This window comes from Pectinophora gossypiella, chromosome 8 (assembly GCF_024362695.1).
Source record: "Pectinophora gossypiella chromosome 8, ilPecGoss1.1, whole genome shotgun sequence".
Lineage (NCBI taxonomy): Eukaryota > Metazoa > Arthropoda > Insecta > Lepidoptera > Gelechiidae > Pectinophora > Pectinophora gossypiella.
Genome location: NC_065411.1, coordinates 12,231,629 through 12,254,329, shown reverse-complemented (window position 1 = coordinate 12,254,329; position 22,701 = coordinate 12,231,629). Strand labels below are relative to the sequence as shown.

Below are 22,701 nucleotides of genomic sequence, written 5' to 3'. Positions count from 1 at the left end.
TTCGAATTGAGCAGCACGATGATTAAAATCAGAAAAAAAAAAATATATACTCCATGCAACCGGATTTTTGTGCCTGACATCTTTATAAGGTTCAGCTCAGCTTTAATAATTAAAATTGTTAAACCTGACTTTCGACTTACATAAAATATTATAAAATGTAAAATGGCATACCAATATGATGAAAATACAGGGTGTTAGTGACAACGTAACGAAAACGTTGGGGTTCCATGATTCTGAGGTGATATTATCAAGTGGAATTTTCCGTCGCAAAATTATGGAACTGAAAATAATAAAAAAAACACTACAATTTTTAGGAATTTTCCGTCACTTGATATCAACTCAGAACTAATAATACTACGCATAGAACGGCAACTCTCCGCTCCCCACCAGCGACTGAGCTAGGTTTACCCCGCCTCTCCTCGAACATAGTTCAGACTTGAATCGTATGGCGTCATACGTCACACACACAGATGCGCGTACGATAACGTCAATGTGTGGTGTCCGTATAAAACGAGGTTGTTTGTATGAATTGTCCGGGGTGTGAGCATGGTCTGAATCATCCCCTTAGTATTCGTTACGATGTGACTAACACTCTATATATCTTCATATCAACTACCGAAATAAACATTATAATTGTATTAATAAGTGTGCTTAGCGACTTATAACCAAAACATTAAAGACCAAAACCCTAATTCCATTTGTAAACATTGAATGCATAGTCCAATAAGCATTTCTCGGATAGCAATACCTAATTGGGACATCCCTTAAAGGTAAAAGGAGGACTTAAAAGGCAAAAGAGGGCTTCGAATATTTTAATCAGAATAATGGCCATCTTCCCGCGGAATAAAGATTGTATCAGGTACATTTTTTACAAGGAAAAGACCGGTTTTTGAAATGTTAATAGTTATTAATTGGCTCTTATGAGTGTAATTAAATTGTACTAAATATGAAGCTGCAAAAAGCGAGTGTACTATTAAGTTTGCTTATTCCTGGATGTGGATCTACCGCCGTCGTCACTACTAGGAACTATTAAGTGGTTTCAATGTCTAGTAGTGACGAACTGTATTTACCACTTTTAATTATTTTCATAGCAAACAAACTTCACAGTTATATCGTTTTACACCATATGGAGGAGCTCGGTGGTGCAGCGGTATACGCGCTCGGTCTGCAATTGTTGAAGTTAAGCAACTTTCGCAAAGGCCGGTCATAGGATGGGTGACCACAAAAAATAAAAAAAGTTTTCAGCTCGAGCTCATCCGTGCTTCGGAAGGTACGTTAAGCCGTTGGTCCCGGTGCATTACCAGTCGTTAATAACCATCAATCCACATTGGGCCCGCGTGATGGTTTAAGGCCCGTTCTCCCTACATCCTTACATCCCTATCCATCCACAGGGAAGGCCCGTGCCCCAGCAGTGGGGACGTTAATGGGCTGGTGATGAATGTCTAGTAGTGACGAACTGTATTTACTACTTTTAATTATTTTAATAGCAAACAAACTTCACAGTTTTATCGTTTTACACCATACAGGGATGGCTGGAAGAGATTTCAATGTTCCAAAATACCCTTAATAATACCACCTAGACCTTAAGTAATGGGGACCTTTGCGCCTGGAATAAGACGAGGGGAATAGTTTGACAATTACACGCGTAAAGTCTTAAATTGTTAATTATATTAATATTATTTTGTTTAGAAATATTGTAATAAATAATTGGTTTTTCCTTTTTATCTTACAAAAGAAAGAATCTGAGACATTAATTATAGATACAAGAGAGGTTTTCCCTATCTCTTTCTTCAACTAGCATATTTTTTACTACGACTCACGAGTGATGTATGAATGACCAGAAACAAAATTAACTAACGGTCACCCGTTCACAACCTCACGTTATAACTAACGTCAATAAAACATAAATAGAGTTCTTCTTCTATCGTATGGGTTGTTTGGTAGATTACCAACCTCATCAACCCTGGTGTCAGGGTTACTATTGAGCTGCCAAAAGCCCCTGACATGACTCGTGTAAGGACTACGTAATAGAGTTAAGACTTTATAGCACAAATTAGCAAGAACTTCGCCTCCTGTTACATGAGACTTAACATAGCAGGCGAGCAGTGGGTGTATGTTTTTATTATACACCTCTGCCTATCCTTCAGGGATATAGGCGTGATGTTATTTTATATACAAATTCAATTATCGTTGCATTTACCCTGATAGGAACCGTCCATACTTAAGTCTAAATAATGTAAGTACTAATCTAATCTAATCTAGCCTACAAGATCCCACTGCTGGGCAAAGGCCTCCCCCACCAAGTACTAATACTTACCTAAGAAAATGCTATGCATTTTTTTCTACAACTTTATAAAGGTAGGTACCATCACTAATGTCCGTAATGTCTGATTAGAACGAGTCAGTCTAGTGTTGCATTTTATGGAAGTAGATTAGTAGGTTCGAACGAGAAGGTATACCATATGTAGACATTTCAACGTTGCACATAGAATTTAACAACTTCATTATGTATTCACTAATCATACAGGGTGTTAACTAGTGACATGGCAACGAAAACTTTGAGGGATGCTTCAGACCTGAGTTGATATCAAGTGGAATTTCCCGTCGCAAAAGTATGAAACTCAAATTAATTAAAAAAAACCGTAAATCTTTCATGATTTTCCGACAGGAAATTCCACTTAATAACTTAAAATCATGATCTAATGATTTAGGGGGATGATTCCCCCTCAGTATTTGTTACGATGTCACTAACACTCATACGTTGTTAGTGATATCAAGTGGAATTTTCCACATCATGGATTTTGCACTTGATGGATATGGCCAAACGTTGATTGAAATACCATTAAAGGTTGATTAACAGTGTAGATTGAAGGTTGATCAGATTAAGTTGGCTATTTCATGAAATATGACCATTTCATGAAATGGTCGAACACATCATGAAATAATCATGCACGCTGTTCTTATTTCTCTCTCTCTCTCTTTATTTAAGAGCTGCGCTCTTGTCGGTGGAGTAATCGCCTCCATTTTTATTACTCCATAGATATGGCGTGTAGAACGGTGGTTGCCCCAATCGCCTTCCGTTCTTCCGTTAGCGCGTTCTAAATTATGACCATTTCATTATATGATCGAACACATCATGAAATAATCAATTCTAAGATCAGACTCCCGTACCGGCCCGGCACGCACCCGCCGCCTCTATCTATATCGAGCTAAACATCTCACTACGATACGGTAATTAAGTTGAAACATAAACGCCACTTAATCCACCGAAGGCACAAGAAATAAATTGAAATGTTACTGCTAGTAGGGAAAAAGAAAAAAACAGTTTTATCTGATCGTTTTAACATATTGAAGACGAGTACGCAAAATGAGTGCAATAAAATAAATTGCACTGACATTTCAACTCACAGCCATCAGTATCAATTCTAGATTAATTGGTATCATGTATTGCAAACAGCTTGTAGGTTGTAACCTTGTATGATTGGAATCGATTTATGTGAATCGTTTCGGGTATACCTAGCGCTAGCTTTGACCCGTTTTGCTTAGTTCCTTACCCACAAGTGGGAGCCAAAGCTTAGAGATCCCCCGTCAGCGACGCGACGTCAGCGCCGCGCACGCTCGGCGTTCGGCAGCCGGCCAGCGCTGGCGTCGCGTCGCCGCGGCGTCGACGTCGCGCAGACGTCGCTCGAAAGATGCTAGTGTGGAGGGGTCTCTAACACCCTTACATTACATACATTACATTACATTACTTACATTTAAGTAGGTAAGTCAGAGGGTGGCCTTAATGAAGGGGCGGTATCTTTTGAACCGTAATGGTTTAATGTTTAGCTTTTGTATTGAATGTAACAACCTCCGTGGTCTATCGGTTGGTGCGTTGGGCTCACGATCTAGAGGTCCGGGTTCGATTCCCGATGGGGACACTGTCGAAATCGCTTTGTGAGCCTGTCCTTTGTTTGGCAAGGACATTGGAGGCTTGAATCACCTGATTGTCAGAAAAAGTAATATGATTCCGTGCTTCGGAAGGCACGCTAAGGCGTTGGTCACGGGCTACTAGCCCAAATACTTCCACCAATCCGCAGTGGAGCAGCGTGGTGGAGTATGCTCCATACCCTCTCCGGTTGATTGAGGGGAGGCCTGTCCCCAGCAGTAAGACATATATTTTGTTTTCAATTGAACAGTGCTCTTAATTTCATAATGTCCCTCAGCGAACATTACGTTTCCAAATACAAACCAATGCTAATTTCCATGTTCATCAATTATTAAATTTATCGTCACGTGTTAAACAAAAGAACAATAAAATACTTAGTTCCAAATTCAAAATCCAATTTACAATAAATTTAATAATAAAATTGATGAACGTGGAAATTAGCATTCGTTCATTTTTGTATTCGGAAACGCGATGATTGCCAAGGGCATTTAGAAGCAAGGAATGAGTATTTTGGTGAACACCGAAGCAACTAAAAGACATCAAAAGCACACTGTTCTTATTTAGCGCGTTCTAACTTAGGATACAGTTACGTGTGTACCACGCCCGTCACGTACGTTACGGACATTTAAATTTTCAGTTCACACGGCATACTGTTTCAGATAGCCACATTAATATTAATACAGTGTTCGCAATATATTGTTCGCCAAACGGAATGGGCGCGTAACACTGACAATCTAACACGTTCAACTCTTGACATTGCCCCACATTCTTGTGACATAATATTGTGTTCAAGTGGAAAATACGAAGTTGTTTTTACATACAAATAACACCCATAACTTCCGCTAAGTACTCCATCATTTCCTTTAACAGAGTCAGTATACCTAACCTGAAGATATGATTTTTTACAAAAGCGACTGCCTGTCTGACCTTCCAACCCGCTAAGAGAAAATAAGCCCAATATAGGTTAGGTCACATTATCTTACCACGAAAATTTCTCTAAAATCTGGGTGTCCTCGCGATGTTTTCCTATACCGCTGCACGTAATAATCATTTAGTAAGTAAGTTTATCACCCGAGGAAAATCTCTGTCGATAAGCAGCTGAACGCATTATGTTTTTTCCCCGCTTATTTACCTTCTGACTTCATGGTTACCCTAACTCGGATTAGGGATGTGTAGGTATGCATGCGCGATGGGACTTACTTCTCTGAAATCATTTTCGAAAACGCATTGAACCGAGGCGAGATCGGAACGATCTAGCACTCTTGTAAGTGTATTATCATCATAACTATGGCTTTAAAAAGAACAGTAATGATAAAATTAATATTAAATGCCACTTATACACGGCATGTTTAATATATGTGTTCGGTACTTGCACCAGGCGCCACCAGCACAATAACACACAACATACACCATTTATTGTGCTACTGTCTGTGTTTGTGTTTGTGCATGTGCTACGTATGTTTATGTTTCATCACACGAGCGAAACTAAATTGCCGTGCAAAGAAAACGTTGTGTACGATATTTTAGGGTTCCCTGAAGTGATAGAAAGTTGGTAATGTTACGTCAGAGCGTTTTTTTAGTTTTTAGTAAACTATATCATGTTACAATCTAAGCTATAATCTAATTAAGAAGACGGAAAGACGATCTGGATGCCTTTGAAGGGGACAGGCGAAACATCTGTCTGGATAGAGAACTGTGAAAGAAGGGAGCGGTCTTTGCTCAGCAGAGGAACACATTAGAGTAGAGAAAAATAAAAATATCTGATCATACTTATTTGAAAGTAGAGCATGTCAAAAAATCTACAAAGGCAAAGGAAATAAAAGTGCAGCCACATTCAGGACCACAACAATAGCAATATAATATAGTTCCCCACAAAAAATTGTTTCATTTAACATGTTAATCGCGGCTAAGCTCAACAGACTAACAAAAAGAAATAGGCGCATTTGAATTTACAATTCACTCACACAACCTCAAGATCAATTCCTAGTAAACGCACGAGCGACCTTGGGGCAAAAAATGATCTGGACACATAGGAGCATTTCTAGTAATGCCCTTAGGAGCCAATGTGTATAAGAATTGCAACCAGCTCCCAGCTAATTCTAGGGCTTTAAAAGGCGTGACGACGTACAGACGGCTACCAAAGTAACCGGAGACGTTTATACGTTATTACAAGGACGTGTCGGTCAACTTTTGTTACAAGTTGTAAGTACCTATCCCTTATAAAAACCAGCACGACAACTTCTAGGTGCCAGTGTCTTGACACCCGTCAAAAAGAAGAAAGCTACTCGTATCTATGAAAGGATGATTTCCAATGTCCTGTGTTATTATGTAAAGGTGACTATGACTAATAGATGAGGTAACAACGTTTAACTGCATGAAAATTATTTATTCTGTGTGATTACAGTCCCTTTGAAACAGTAATAGGTAAGGTACGAAACAGGTTGCTTATTGATAAAACCATAATCATGAAGGTTGTTTTTTTTTTAAGTTGTTTCGCTTTTAACGACGACTGAGACTGTGGTAAATGATACGATGAATTAGAAGAGAAAATGACTGTGAACTAGGGTTTTTAAATAAAACTCTCCTTGAGTATCAGGGTTAGAGACGAAAACTTTGAGGGACGATACAGACCATAATTCTGAATTGATATCAAGAGGATTTTTTCGTCGCAAATGTATGGAACTGAAAATAATTTAGAAAACCTTTTCATGAATTTTCCGGCAGAAATTTCCACTTGATATTAACTCAGAATCATGTGCTAAACCATCCCATTTTACGTTGCTGAAAGAGGATATCTTTATACTACGTATATATAATTGGGTTTATGGTCATTCAATCTCAATCCTTAATTCCCTAAAATTGCAATTGACTCTCACAATACTATAATTAAATCTAAATAAGATCTATAGTGATGACTATTGAATTATTTCGCAACAAAGCGCATATAATATTGTGCCAAATAAAGGCAAGAGAGAGCTCATTAGCTTGTTTTTGAAAAGGTAATAAGGTAATTAAACAAAGTCATATGAATTCGCAATGCAAATGATCGCGCTTGGCTTTCACTTGCTTTTGTTGGTGAACAGATGCAAATGATTCCAAAGAGGATGCAACATAATTACCTTTGCCAAGTTAGACCATAATAGCACCTTACATTGTAAAAAAATGTGTATTATTGTTCTGTTATGTAACCAAAAGATTCCTTTCTTTAGGTTTCATTACCATATCAGTAGTAATTTTCTCTTTTAAAGCAATAAAAAATAACAGTTGACTCCTCTTATGAAGCGCTAATGCATCATTCAGTAGCTTCAATCACATGTTTTGTAACTATAATAGTAAGTATAATGCGCGAAGACGTAACTACTTTGTACTTTTTACGTGCATTAGTATTTGATTAGTTTTTTTTTTTTACTTCAGTGTTTTTTTTTTTGACACTTAAAGTACTTTTTCAATATTTATTTACATTTTTTCAGGTAAATATTTAGAATATTTAAATAAGGCAGATTATTTGAGGTGGTGTTAGTTTCGCGTACCTACTTACTTAAATAGAACTTTTTTTTATTTATTATAACTCATTCGGGTGTCGGTAGTAAGTAAGTCTATATTGCCAGAGCAAATAATATAACAAAAAATAAAATAAAAATAGATTTATATGACATTAATGTTGCCAACACAGATATTATGAATTATTATAGTACCAATTTTAATGAATTAAATCTTTACCTACTCACAATTTTTTCGGGAAAGTGGAAAGTAAAAAGATTCAAAATACGTTGCCTACCTCAGTTCGTATGGAATGCCGCGATTTACTCTCAATTTCTACCGGAAACTTTGCAAATACGCAAAGCTCAGATGAAGATATAAAAACGTTTTCAAATCGATTACATGCACGCATATTGTTCGACACGGGTCAAGAGTCAGAAATCAAACATAAATTGTCGATCATTATAAACTCATAATTTAAACAGCGAAAGTGTTCACATACAATAGAGTCATCGATTTATCCAACATTCGTGTGGCAAATAGCTTAAAGATAGACATGACAATTTGTTGTTAATGTTCGCATGATGACCAATGAACTTATAAATCTGTAGACCAATTTAGGGGTCATTACGAGCGACGCGCAGACCGCGAGCAGACAGAGCTTTTTGCAATTACGCACTCACTTTCTTCGATTAGTCGTGTGAATACGCCTTTCTTGTGCATGACGTGTAGTCCGAAATATCCGGGTTTCTGAGTCATTGTTTAGTTTAAATGATTGGAAATTTTAAATCGTCCGGAAATGACGGATTAATAACTTATGCAAACATTTGTTCTCGTACTGTGACGCCAAAATTAACGGTGACATTAAAAAAATCTGTTTCTCTTTGTCTATGATTTTGCAGTTTTTAGGCTCGTCATATTTTCTAGTTATTTTGCAATGTTTAATTGGCTATTGTACTTTTAAATATTTACCATAGCTCACACAAAATGAAACCATTCTGCTAATCAAAACAGCAAAGACATTACCGTTTTCTACTCAAAGCAATTCATCTTACCGCAAATTGTGAATGTTATAGTTAAAATGTAGTTTAGTTAAACGGTCAGACGGTTTTTTCTAGCCATTAGAGTTTGGTGGTCACAGAAATAAAAGCGATTTACTTTTACTCTCACGCGATTCGCTTTTGCCATTTTTTTTTATAAAGAAATTCTGTAGACAATGATGAATTTAAACAACAATTTTGAAGTCTAGCTCGATCTGATTAGTATAAAACAATTTCAACATAAATTAATAATAATATATGTTTCGCTAGACTACTTTCAATTATTTTCATACGGAACCTTTTTTATGAAATGTAATGTTTAGACAGAAAGTAAATAGGTATCAATACTTTTTTCTGTAGTTTTTTCTAATTATGCGTGTAAAATTAAAAATAATTGAGGAAAACTCGGAAAACCCCTAATGATCCCGTGAAAACAACTCATAAAAACCAAACACAACATAAACTAACTTCGACATTCACTGTGACCAATGGAGATAGGTAAGGTAGCCTATAGCATCCGTTCGTTGAAAAGCAATGGCTACCTAGCAACAGCCAAGAAAATGTCATGTCTAAAGGTAATGTCATGGTATTGTGTCACGGCTACTAAAGCATCGTTAAGTGAGACCAATTAGTGAGACTAAAACGCGTCTTTATTTTATTTTTTAATCGTCTCGCGGTGAAATCAAACATTCAACGATGTATAAGAGCGTTCACGACGCGTTTCAGCGCGCGTATGATTGATATGCAACAGGAACATGCCCACCCTTAACTCCAGGTGCTGTGTTTTTGAATCACTCGTTTTCGATTCGCATGCGATATTATCTACCCATTTCACGTAGCACATCAGAACTTGTCATTTGCCAGAAACAGGTATATATTTTAGCACGTGAGTTGGGGACGAGGGATTCAAAAATAGGAGCCCAGGTGGGCATGAATATAAGACATTGCATTAGAATGATGCTTATGTGTAAGAGGCTTATTAAGTACAATATATGAAGAGCCCTTTCTTCCTCGTCAAATATTTGTCAAGTGAATCCAGTTAGGTATCTAATCAAGTATACTATACCAACATAAACAGCCTATATTATACGCCCCACTGCTTAGCACTCAGAGGAGATACTCCACTACCACGCTGTCCCATTGCTGTTTGGTGGAAGTGTTTTACGGCTAATAACCGAGACCAGCCTTACGTGCCTTCCGAAGCATGGAATCATGTTACTTTTTCGAACAATCAGATTATTCAAGCCTGTCATGTTCTTACCCACAAAGGAAAGTCTCACAAAGTGATTTCGATGATATCCCCATTGTGAATCAAACTTAGACTTTTCCAAATCCTGAGCCCAACACTGCGACCATTATACCACGAAGGCTGTTAATGGCATCATTATCACATTCTAAGGTTAATTGTTTTTTGTGTATTTAAAATATCTATTGTTATTTAATTTTTTTTAAGACAGATTTACTAAAGATTATATTTAAAGCATGTTCCCTAACATGTTTCTTTAATTATAATATATTTAATATTAATATTCGCACATATATGAGATCTTTTGTACCACTCTAGAGCGAATAAATTTTATTTCATTCATTTCATTTGAATGATTCAACCGCTTTCATAGTGGTCTTCTATGTGTCAGTTGTAAGGTGGATGACCAAACTCGTCAACCCTGGTGTCAGGGTTATTATTGAGCCACCAAAGGCCCCTGACATGGCTCTTGTAACGACTACGTACTTACATCAGTAAAATCCTAGTGGTGTGCCATAAGTAGGTAAAAATATTGTTTGTGTTCGAATTCCTACTCAGGCATCGACTTCACACGAAGTTTCTATGGACTGGTCAGTTTCGTCACGCTACATCGGGGCTAGTATGGTGACAGATTTCACCATCCGTTTACGATGGAGTCGGTAAGCTTTCTTCGAGCCCTATAGAAATGGCAGGGAATTCAAGACAACCTGTGGGCTGTGGGAAGTCTTGTAGCAGTAAATTATGTTCTACAATACGTGCATAAAGTCACACGTAGTTAATACTAGGTAGCTACAACTCATTGGAAGTACAGTCATGAGCAATATAATGTACCCACTTTAGGACTCTGTCGCACTAACATATTTGACATATAGTGAGACTTACAGTTCAATTTGTCAAAAAAGTTAGTGTGACATGGTACCAAAGTGTATAATATTAATGCTCGTGACCGTACTATGTTAGTATTATTAGGATTTTTTTTATTGTGCGCTGGATATCCTCTATCTACCGGGCTCAAATCCCGATGGGGACATATCACAAAATTACCATAGAACGGTAGAGTAGAACAAAATTACGGAAAATAAATAAGTTCCTTTACTCTTCAGAACCGATCTTGAGGAATTACAATATGACTTTTCGTTAATTCGATCTTGTGATTCTATTTTTATTGCCGCGAAGTGTTTTTTTTTTATATTTTGTATTATCATGTTACTTTTGTATGACGATAATTAATACAAAAAAAATACTAAATAAATTAATACATTTTACAATAATAATAAATTAATATGAAGTTCACGCAAAATATCTTAAATATTTACATAATGGCCCCGATTCCTGCAGACATCTCTTAATTTTACTTTAAGTTATACCTGTCATTTTCTTATCCGCCGAAAAGGAAAGGGACGGATGATTGACAGCTCTTAATTTTAGGAAGAATGAGTAAATAAATGAATAACCCGGGCGAATTTTTAGACGGTTGTTTTAGATTTGTGCTTAAAATTGACGTGTGTTCCATAAATTTTATGCTTGTCGATTACCCGTCCCTTTCCTTTTCGGCGGATAAGAAAGTGACAGATATAACTTAAAATAAAATTAGATGGTGTTTACAGGAATTAGCACCAATATACGTATAAACTTATTACATCCCTCCCCTAAATCATTTGGAGGGGTATGGAGCATACATACTCCACCGCGCTAGTCTACTGCGGGTAATACAAAAAAATAAAATAAACGTAATATAGGTTTTTAAACTAAACAAAGAAAGTGCCTGACGGCACGTAAAAACTGAATCGGAAGAAAGTTTATCGCGTTTTCTGGAAGACTAGTCAATAAAGACAGCATTGTAATTATAATTCGTTTAATTTGTTTTAGCATTAATAGTGTGATGCGCGTAGGTAATAACTGTTATTTAAAGCCGCGGCAAAGCCGATAATATTCCGCGACAAGTTTCCTGATAAAAATAGACACGCATGACTACGTAGACTTTTATTAACTCTAGACAAATCTACAAATCCAGGCTATTACAGTCGGACCGTATTTGAACTGCAAGCCAACTGCAATCCAACAACAATAGAATGCGGTTCTGCTGCAGTTGGGTAGCAGTCGGTTTGCTCCTCATCCTAAAAAAGAACATTTATTTTACTATCAAGTGAAATTTAATGGAATTCTCCAATTATACTTCGTGCCAGAGATAATAAAGACCATTTCTGTTCATTTTATCTAACTGAGGATTAGACCGCATTTGAACTGTACACCAACAGCAATCCAACAACAATAAAATGCGGTTCTCTGCAGTTGGGTAGCAGTCGGTTTCCTCCTCATCCTAAAAAGAACATTTATTTTACTATCACGTTATAATGGAGTAATCCATATTATACCTCGTACCAGAGATAATAAGGACGATTTTTGTTTCTCTTATCCAACTCTTAGTCTCGTGGATTCTGAGGTATTTGCCTAGTAATGTACAAGCTTGTAATGTAATCACCAGCTCATCATACAAGTAATTCATATAGATATGACGTGTTTGCAAAGATTCTACTTATAACCACGCTTCACATTAGGCATAATTTTCCCATTAGTATTCTTTCACCGCACATTGGCATCGCGGTCAGACTAGACCAGGTCAGGAGCAAAATGACCATAAATTGAACTGTTTAGCGTCTGTATACGTGTGGCCTGGTGTCTCCGGTGGCTGTTAAATAACAAGATGTCGTTTTCTGAAGACACTTTTAAGAAGAGAAAAAGTACTTACATTCTTTCTTACGTAATCATTATCATATAATATGTTACAATAGCAATATAGCACTAAGTAAGTACATAATATAAACTCACGAATATGCCAATGGGGTAGTCAGAGGTAAATCCATTGCAAAAGGAAGTAAGTACCCATACATACATACATATAAAGCAAATTTGTCATTTGCGCATAAAAGTAAGTGCGTAATGTTAACAAAAGTCAAATAGCAATATTGCTTTTCTTCAATGTGGTCTTTTTAACCTTCCAGTTGTAGGTACTGGTTCATTAAAAGTGAGTAACAGAACCATTTTAATAAATAATCAAGTTTGTACGCACAACTGTATGCGTAGGTAGGTACTATTCATTCATTCTTATTGGTGTAATAGTTGATATGTTTTATTTATTATTGTGTTGATTTTAGTTTATTTATGCGCTTTTATCACGATACCGGACCAAGACAGGCTGTGTACTTTTTAATATAGAATTGACAGCTGATAAATACATTAAATTAAAAAATAACTAATATAAATGCGAAAGAAACTCTGTTACCTTTGCATGCTTAAACCGCTGAACCGATAAAATTTCGTATGGAGATTGTTTGAGCCCTAGGGAATAATATAATGAAGGGTTTGGTGTATCGTCTTTTCCGTGGCAGACCGCCACCGAAGTGACACAAAATGTGTCAATTTCGTTTTAAGTTTTTGAATATTATTTTTTTATACATATACTTACACACATACATAAACTCACGTCTATTTCCTCGGGGTAAGCCGAGACTATGGAATTCTTTACATTCATCAATCGTTTGATACACGTACGCCGGTTCAGAGTAGATCGTACTATACCTTTGTTAAGAAAATCGTCCAATTTGTAACCAAATGTACGTCCTACTAGGTTTTCCTCTGCCAGCCCTACTAACAACCTTCGCCTTATATGCCGTTTTCTTACTTCTATACTTAATACCCTACCTTTTACTTTCTTCCTACCTTCTTGTACAAGAATATTTTTTTATATAAGAAGGTATAAAAAGGGCTGGCAGAGGAAAACCTAGAAGGACGTACATTTGGTTACACAGGACGCTGTCCTTAGGAAAGGTTCAGTACAATCTACTCTGAACCGGCGTGCGTGTCAACGATTGATAAATTATGAAAAATCCCTAGTCCCTACTAAAGATATTTATTGTAGAGGTATTTGTACCTGATTCCCGAATGGTTTTTAATAAGCAAACAAGTTAATCACTTATTACTCCCGTTTAGCAGCTCTTATCAGCTAAGCTATTCTGTGTACTCCGGTACTTCATCACTCGTATAAGGCCAGATGCCCAGGGGCTAATAGGTGGCATGTATAAATGCATACCGTTAGCAAACGCCCATAGAATGGATAGCCTCGAGTTTTTTCCGGAACTGGGTGCAATTTGAACAGTGTAATCGCTTTCTTGGCAGGTAGAAGATGATGCGGAAAAATGTAATGATTGATGTTTTTACTGAAGCAAGTTACGGGAATCCTACAGTTCTATGCGCTGACTGCAACGATGTAAGATTAGTAAAGATGCCCTCTTCTTTTTGTTTTCTTACTTTGTATCAAAGTGACTGCCAAAAAATGCATTTTAAATAAGTTTATTTAAATTACGCAAGGTGTTTTATCATTTCACTGAGTGTCAAGAAGCCTATTACAACTCATGCACGCTCACCGTTTATATTTTGTTTACATTAAGTTAGTCTATAAGTTCTCATGAAGTGAAATGTAAATTTCTTTAGAGAATAAAAATTACTTTAACCTGAAAGATACATTTCTATGATATATTGCGTTTGTAAAACTGTGAGGGTACTTACTTAAATAATAATTACATTTATAAGAAAGAAAATATTAGAGAACACCACACGCTCACGACTTTATTCCCAATTGGGGTAGTCAGAGGTACATCCATCGCAAGACGAACTGAGTACCCACACCTCATCGAGCTTTCTGTTAGACCAACGTGATAGAACGTGACAACGAAAGTAATAATTGAGGGTAAAAAAACCTGTTTCACTTATCATTGCCTAACATCCAAAATCCGTGGTAGCTCAGTTCGGAGAACGTGTGACTCACGGGTTCGATTCCCGGCTCATGCTCTAAATCATTGAATTCGACTAAGTGAATTCATGTTTGTATCATAGATGTGCTCAAATTAAACAGTTTACTTGCGAAACACTCGTTTTATTGTTTTTATTTTATTTTTCACCGAGCACAATAATTTTACTCTAGCATCGTCTACCAAAATCCGCCATCGTCTCCCTCTCCCCTCTCCTTCCCTTCTCACTCCTACCACTCTCTCACTCATTCAGTCCTTCACTCAATCTATCATTTTGTCTATGCATCCCTTATATACTCTAGACCTTCTGTACTACTCATGTCATCATCACCAGCCCATTAACGTCTCCACTGCTGGGGCACGGGCCTGCCCTATGGATGGATAGGGAGATAGGGCCTTAAACCACCACGCGGGCCCAGTGCGGATTGGTGATTATTAACGACTGCTAGTGCAGCCAGGACCAACGGCTTAACGTGCCTTCCGAAGCACGGAGGAGCTCACTACTCGTGACTACTCATGTCACACATCTACTTTTAACACATAACCATCTAAAATCACCTATCACTCTCTCAGCCACCAGCCCACATAAATATCAATTTTATCTATTAAAAAAAAAAAACAAAAAAAAAAATATATTATATTATAATAATATGGTTATGAGACCTCAAAAACTATAAAATTTTATCTATTATCCAAATATGAATTGAAGCTCATAAAGTCGAATTCAGTGGTGGTGGTAGAAAATAAATTATTGATGTATTCTTATGCTATTACATTGTGGTAATTTTATTACTTATATCAATAAAAATACTTGCACACTGCCACGGGTCGAAAAACGCATTACGAATGGCCGCACGTATACGCATCAAACGGAAACTTAGAATGACACTCGATGTGCGTTTATCCTAACATTTGCCGACGAGTGCACATATTACAAGTGCGCTAACAGACCACAATTTTCCATACCATCCCGACGACCAGATTACTCTAGCCATAGAGCCGGCCAATCAGCGCCGACACCAAACACTTCAGAATCCCGATACCGACCCCGCCGGCGAGGTCGACGATTTCCCTCATTCAAAAGAACAATGACATTAATTTATAATCACACCATTTTATAATTTACCTTTGACCCATTCATTTTGCCTATTAAAAGGGTGAATATCAAAATGTGCCAAGTTTGGTGGCGAACTTTCATATAATTTTTTGTTATTATTTTTTTTATAATTTCATATAATTCATTGCCATCCAAGACAATAGTAGGTGGAGAATTACTATTTTGGGTGAATATCAAAATTTCAAGTTTGGTGGCGAAATTTCATATTATTTTTTCGTGAAAAATTGGGTACCGACATGAAAAATGAACCCACGATCCTTTTGGATCTTTAATAATATGAAATTTCGCCACCAAACTTGAAATTTTGATATTCACCCAAAATAGTAATTCTCCACCTACTATTGTCTTGGATGGCAATATGTATTTAACTAAAACTAAGAAACCCTATAATTTAACATGTTGGACTTGTCCGGTTTTTTACCCACTAGTAATGTTAGAATCGACGACAGGTGTGTAATAGGACCGTTTTAATATGGTTTTAATCGATATGGACGCCACTGGGCATGAGTGCGCGAATTGTCAATTAATATAAATGACTTAAAACATGTACACTCATTCATTATTCCGTATCGGGACTAAATCTCGGGTAGTATCGATGTTCGATGATTAATTCTATAATATTATCGCCGCTAGCGCACTCTATTATTCAAGCCTCCACCGATTTATCTCCCGGACGATATTTCGCGTGATCTATGGCAGATGCACTTTATTATCTACATTATTCACTATAATATGTGGATTAACTGTTTTTTTTTTGTTACACTTATTGAAAGAGTATCGTGTATCGTGTAGGTTGTGAGGTGGATGACCAATTTCAGCAACCCCCAAAAAAGCCAGCCAAAGGTCCTTGACAAGGCTCATAATAATTATCGATAATTGCTTCTCTATCCACAGATCCCGCAAAAACTGGCAGAAAATTTTAGGTATATCGGGAAATGGGTTTTGTCCTAAGTGAAAGCCAAATTACAAAATTGATGGGTTAAAAATTTAATTATAGGTTAAGTACTAAAAAAAAGACAAATCTAAAACATTTTTCATTGGAAAAAAATATTTTTTCTATTTAATTTATTTAAGTATGAATTTTATTCAAGAGAATCGTAATAATAAGTTTTCTATGACGTCGCAGTGACCTTTTTCATTCAAATTCCATTATGAATTTCGTATTTTGACTTGTTTAGTTAAAAACTAGCTATTTACGCTATGACTACATACTCCCCTCCGATCCGCCGGATGTCCGTGTAGCTCTATGGTCGAGTAGTTACGATTTTTATTCCAACTCATCAGTTTTCTACTTTACAACTAATAAAAAATATTATGTAGACGTGATCGTCAATAATTGATTATATTACATAAACCTAAATAATAAATAATTTTGCAGTTATAATATAAATATACAGGACGTATTTTATTTTCTCGCAAAATTTTACCGTGTTTAATTAACTTTTTCGATTTATAGCACAGTAATTATAATTAAAACGTTATAATTAAAAAAGAAGCATAAACAAGCTAACTTAATATAAATAACGGTAAACATAGATAGAGTTCCGTGATGTAATGTCTCCGTAACAAATACAGATCTTCAGTTGGTGTGATTCAAACGGAAAAGTAAAACACAATCAGAGCGAGAACAAATAACCTCCTTTTTTTAAGTCGGTTAAAAATGCACTCCAATATAGGCCTTAGACTCCCAATCATTACACTTTCTATGTCAGAAACTCAGCACCCATAATCGCCTGACACTTTCACAGAATCGTGCGTAAAACGATTTCTATAATCGATTACCACCAAAACGGTAACGATGAATGTGGAATAATTGATTCTATTAAGAAAGTAAAGTGACTAACTACGGGCATCCTTTTACTAAGATAATGTCTTATCGAATCTTGAAGATCTTTGACTGACAGTTTCAGCCCGTGGATGTGAGCTGATGATGGAAGAAAATCCAGCATTATTAAAGGAGCTATTTTTATATGGACCTGTCACCATACGCCAGGTGAGTGCCCCCTGCGCTTGCCCATTGTCCGACCAAGTAGTTAATTTATTATGCGGCAGAACTACAATATGTCACGGCAAAAAAATAATGTCACCATTTAATAAATCTATCTAAACCATCGAATGACCAGCTGAAATACACACATAAATGTCATGAAAATCGGTCGATTAGGTCCATCAGTTCTCCATGACCTTCGGATTTACAATAGCTACTAAATACTTATACTTTTTTATCAATGACAAACATTCCAAAGAGTTTACATATGCCAATCAGTTTAAGTGTGCGCAACACGTGTACCAATTAATTATTAACATTATAGCATAATCCATCTTAAGATTTCGTATCAACATTAGCTGCCAGTTTTATTTGAATACTTGTGGCTCTGTCCACCCTGTTATGGATAACGGGCGTGAGTTGATGTATATACCTATGTCTGTAACCACATCTACCTATGTTTGTGCTTACTGAAAAACATATTATAATCACTATAAAAATGCAATTTCGAAAGTAATCTACTCACCTTGTAAAGAAGGAAATCTAAATAAAATTCATGATTTAAAGTTAAGTAAGTAAAATATAATATATAATTTTATATTTATTCTAAGTAAATAAATTTTATTAGTTAAAAAAGATTTGTTAAATTCGAAATAAGAAATAAATTCTATAATAGAAATTTTATTGTATTATGCAGATTATTTTTTTCAAGTTCAAGTTTACTCAAAAAAATTACGATTAGTCAAATAATTAATTTAAACGGTCACAAGAATCTTATCTACTTAATGACGTCTTTGTGCATAAAATAGAGGAAAGTGGTCTTGAACAGAACTTGCAGAATAACCGTTTTAAGTTTTAAGGAGGTACTACTTAGTGCTAATAATAACTCTAATAACCTGTAGTATCTATTTATAACTAAGGGGTGATAGAAGGTAGTGAAGATTGATCGTTATTTACTATTTATTAACCGTTAAATTACTTTATATTTATAATTACCTTCTTATACAGTTTAACGGTTAATCCAGGTTTAATTAATTATTAATATAGTATAACTAACTTTTACAGCTGTTTTACGACACTATAAAAAATACTTAACCGGTAAACGATTTTATTGGGACATTGTTTTCTCCCTGTAACTTTCAAAGTAATTGCAGAATGAAGGGCGGATTTTTAATTCGCATTATTTTAGGTTGTTAATAAATAAACCAACCCCTAAAGATAAAAAAGAATTACTATCATATTCATCATATCAATATTTTACCTGTTACGAAATATTTCTTTCAACCTTTTCTTGCTATACCATTAACCGTGAAACATCAAGATTAGTTCCGTCACGACATTTTATTTTTCAGCTAGAGGAAAGAAATAAAATTTTCAGGAATGTCTGAAAAAAAAAACTTACCTAATTCAAAATAGGAGAACACCACACAAAAAAGCAATAGATTCGTTATGGTCACAAAATTTCGTTCGTATTTCGAATCACTGTAATGCACGTGTTTTTTTTTTCGCGATCATGCGCTGTGCGCGGAGTCTGCGCGCGCGCGGCGGCTTGTGTCGGAGTGACGCGCGCGCTGCTACGCCGGCGGTTTATACGCTCGCGCGCACGGGGTTTTGCGCACTTTCGCCATCCGCAGCAGGGCGAGGGTGCGAACAGGTTTGCCCACTGAAAGCTTCACACCTGAGTCCTGTCTAGGTTAGCTCGTTAACCGCTTCAAATCCAATGACGGTTTGTACTTTTGACGTTTCGTGATGGTACGTTCGGAGGCATACGTGTTCGTAGCATCTGCCTGGGAAATTTATTTGGGGAATATTGGAGTGCATCACTAATACAAACAAATGGGGAGAGCTGATCTCGTGTCGAGTATTAACTTTTCAGAATATTCTAGTTAATTTTAGATAAAGATAAAAAATTCTTAACATAATATACAGAGTGTTAGTGACATCGTACCTAACGAATACTGAGGGGGATGATTCAGCACATGATTCTGAGTTAATATCAAGTGGAATTTTCCGTCGTAAAATTAAAATTAAAGTTTTTTTTATTACCTTTTTTTCAATTCTATAGAATTGAAATTTTAACTTTTGCGATGGAAAACTCCATTTAATATTAACTCACAATAATGAGCAGAATCATCCCCCTCAGTATTCGTTACGATGTCACTTACACCCCGTATAAAAGTACGTGTAGGTAGCCATACGACTACATATGGGTGTTAGTGACAGCGTAACGGATACTGAAAGAGAGATTCAGACCATGATTCTGAGTTGATTACTGTCTTTTTTATTATTTTCAGTTCCATACTTTTGCGACGGAAAATTCCACTTGATATCAACTCTGAATCATGGTCTGTATCATCAATCAAAGTTTTCATTACGATGTCACTAACACCCTGTATAATCTAAGCTAAAGTGGCTTACATTATTTCGAAAAGGACTTTCAACTAGCCAGGTTTTAATATAGGAAACCCTCCGGGATTTTACTTAGACTGCATATTACAAGTTGTTGACTTAACACACGCATAGACTGAGAGAAAATAAAAAATAGCAATAGCAGGACACTTATCCTGTTCTTTATACAAGCCATTCATAGAAGTTCTACTTACTGAAAAACAAATGTCACTATAGAAAATCCTATTTCGGAAGTAACGAACTCTCAATATACTAAAATACAACTCTAAGGTTTTTATTAATTAGAGTTAAGTAAGTAAAATATATAATTTAGTTTTATTCTAAGTAGTAAATTCCAAAACACTTACTCTTCCGGGATTTTACTTAGACTGGATATTAAAAGTTGTTGACTTAACACACGCATAGACTGAGAGAAAATAAAAAAATAGCAATAGCAGGACACTTATCCTGTTCTTTATGCAAGCCATTCATAGAAGTTGACTGACTGATGTGACTTTTTGCTCTAACAAAAGTGACTCATTATCTATAGACAATACGGATTCATTCTTCTTCTTTCTTGCCAATGGCAAAACATTCGTATTTTGGAAATTAAACCTGATATCATGGTCTTCTTCTATCGTGTGGGTTAAGAGGTGACCAACCTTAGCAACTCTGGTGTCAGGGTAATTGAGCCGCCAAAGGCCCCTGACATGGCTCACGTAACGATCACGTACTTATATCAGTAAGTAGTAACCGGGACCAACAGTTTAACGTGCCTTCCGAAGCACGGATCATTTTACTTTCGGACCAGGTGATCAGCATGTAATCTCCTAACCACACTAAGGATTACAAGGATTTTTTTGGGATATGTCCCCACTGGGATTCGAACTCGGGATTTCCGGATCGTAATCCCAACGCTCAACCACTGGACAGGTCAACCATAGAGGCCGACATCACGGTGAAATGGTTGGTTAAACATATATTTTTTCCATACTCAGAAACTCCCTAGCGTTATCCCGTTCTTCGCCGGGTCCGCTTACCTAACCTGTAGATTCGATAGGTCTAGTTTCTTACAGAAGCCTGTTTGACCTTCCTATCAGAAGGGAAAACCGTCCTAATACAGGTTAGGACACTTAACTACCTCTGAAACGTGTTTCTGGGGAATGTTGGTTAACTCATGTTGTTTTCCTTCGCCGTTGAGCGCGCGATAACGTATTTCCATTTTTCACGGGGTCCACGGTCTTCGCGGGCTCCGCGGGGGAATAATCAAAACACGAGCTCGAGTACATGAAAATAATTGCTTTTGACTGGTGCTGAGATTCACAGTGACTTCACAGTGACAGTCAAGCAAGCTAGCTTTCTTCCAACTGGGCCACAACGGCTCCTATCTGTATTAATTAAATACAAAGGTTATTATGGTATTATTCCATTAAAACCAAAGAGTAACTTTTCCTTTCGTCCCCAATGATGCATAACTACGTATATATGCTGTCATAGACACGTAATATATTACCTAACCAACCATATATAGAGCTATAAATATTTAATATTGAAGAACCTACAAACATGCGTTAATAGCTTTCATTTCCTCCTCTCGATCCTTTCTATACATTTAATAGTAAGTATACATTTCCGAAGCATAACAGCAATAACAGCCTCCGTGGTCTAGTGGTTAGAGCATTAGGCTCACGATCTGGAGGGCCGGGTTCGATTCCCGATGGGGACATTGTCGAAGTCACTTTGTGAGACTGTCTTTTGTTTGGTAAGGACTTTTCAGGCTTGAATCACCTGATTGTCCGAAAAAGTAAGATGATTCTGTGCTTTGGAGGGCACGTTAAGCCGTTGGTCCCGGTTATTAGCCGTAAAAACACCTCCACCAACCCGAGTTGGAGCAGCGTGGTGGAGTATGCTCCTTACCCCCTCCGGTTAATTGAGGGGAGGCCTGTGCCCAGCAGTGGGACGTATATAGCCTGTTTATGTATGTTATGTATACATTTCCCAAGATATATTCTAGCCACGAGTAAAGTGACCATATCACTTATCAACATGTTATTGTGGATATACTCGTAAAAGTAAACACACAGTTTTCCCAACCCTTAGAGTTATTACTGAGCCACTAAAGACCTCAAACATGACAAAAACGGAAAACTTAGACTACAGAACATATTCCTTAAGGATGATTATAATGTCGAGCATTCGAAGAAATAGGCTACGGATCACTTCGTCCTGGCAGTAAAGCGAAATACAACTTAATTGTCGTGAATATTATCTCTATACGGACCCATCTCCTAGAATAGTTTATTCTTTATTCGAATTATATGGCTTACACATCGAATCTCCTAACGTTGACTCCCGCTACGGCGAGTCTCTTTATAATGAGTGGCTCTACGTAGGTAGGCACGTACCGTCTGTTCAATAGGGTAGTTCGCAACTAGTCAAATCAGTTACTTTCTTAAACGTCAAAACACGAAATTACTAGGTATGGAATTTGTATGAAAAAGCAACATGTGACGTCGTAGACAAAAGTGACAAAATGTCGCGCAAAATTTTTAAAATTCATAAATAACTTGAAACGTTTTGTCACCTTTAGATCTGTCTTTATTTAGTAATCAGAATTTTGTAATTTATCTTTGACCTAGGAAACTACCTTCATTGACTGGATTAAAGATAAATGATAAAATGCTAATCAAGAAATAGAAGCCAATCT

The 22,701-nt window shown here is 36.6% G+C and overlaps 1 protein-coding gene across 2 annotated transcripts in view; it reads right to left on the bottom strand.

The window, feature by feature from the left end:
* Nucleotides 1-19,155, bottom strand: part of LOC126368661 (uncharacterized) — a 121,467-nt gene extending 102,312 nt beyond the window's left edge. For both annotated transcript variants that reach the window (XM_050012753.1, XM_050012754.1), the window contains exon 1: nucleotides 19,009-19,155. The gene's annotated coding sequence lies outside the window, so the exon portion shown is untranslated. The remainder of the gene's footprint in view (nucleotides 1-19,008) is intronic.
* Between the last annotated feature and the right edge of the window lie 3,546 nt (nucleotides 19,156-22,701).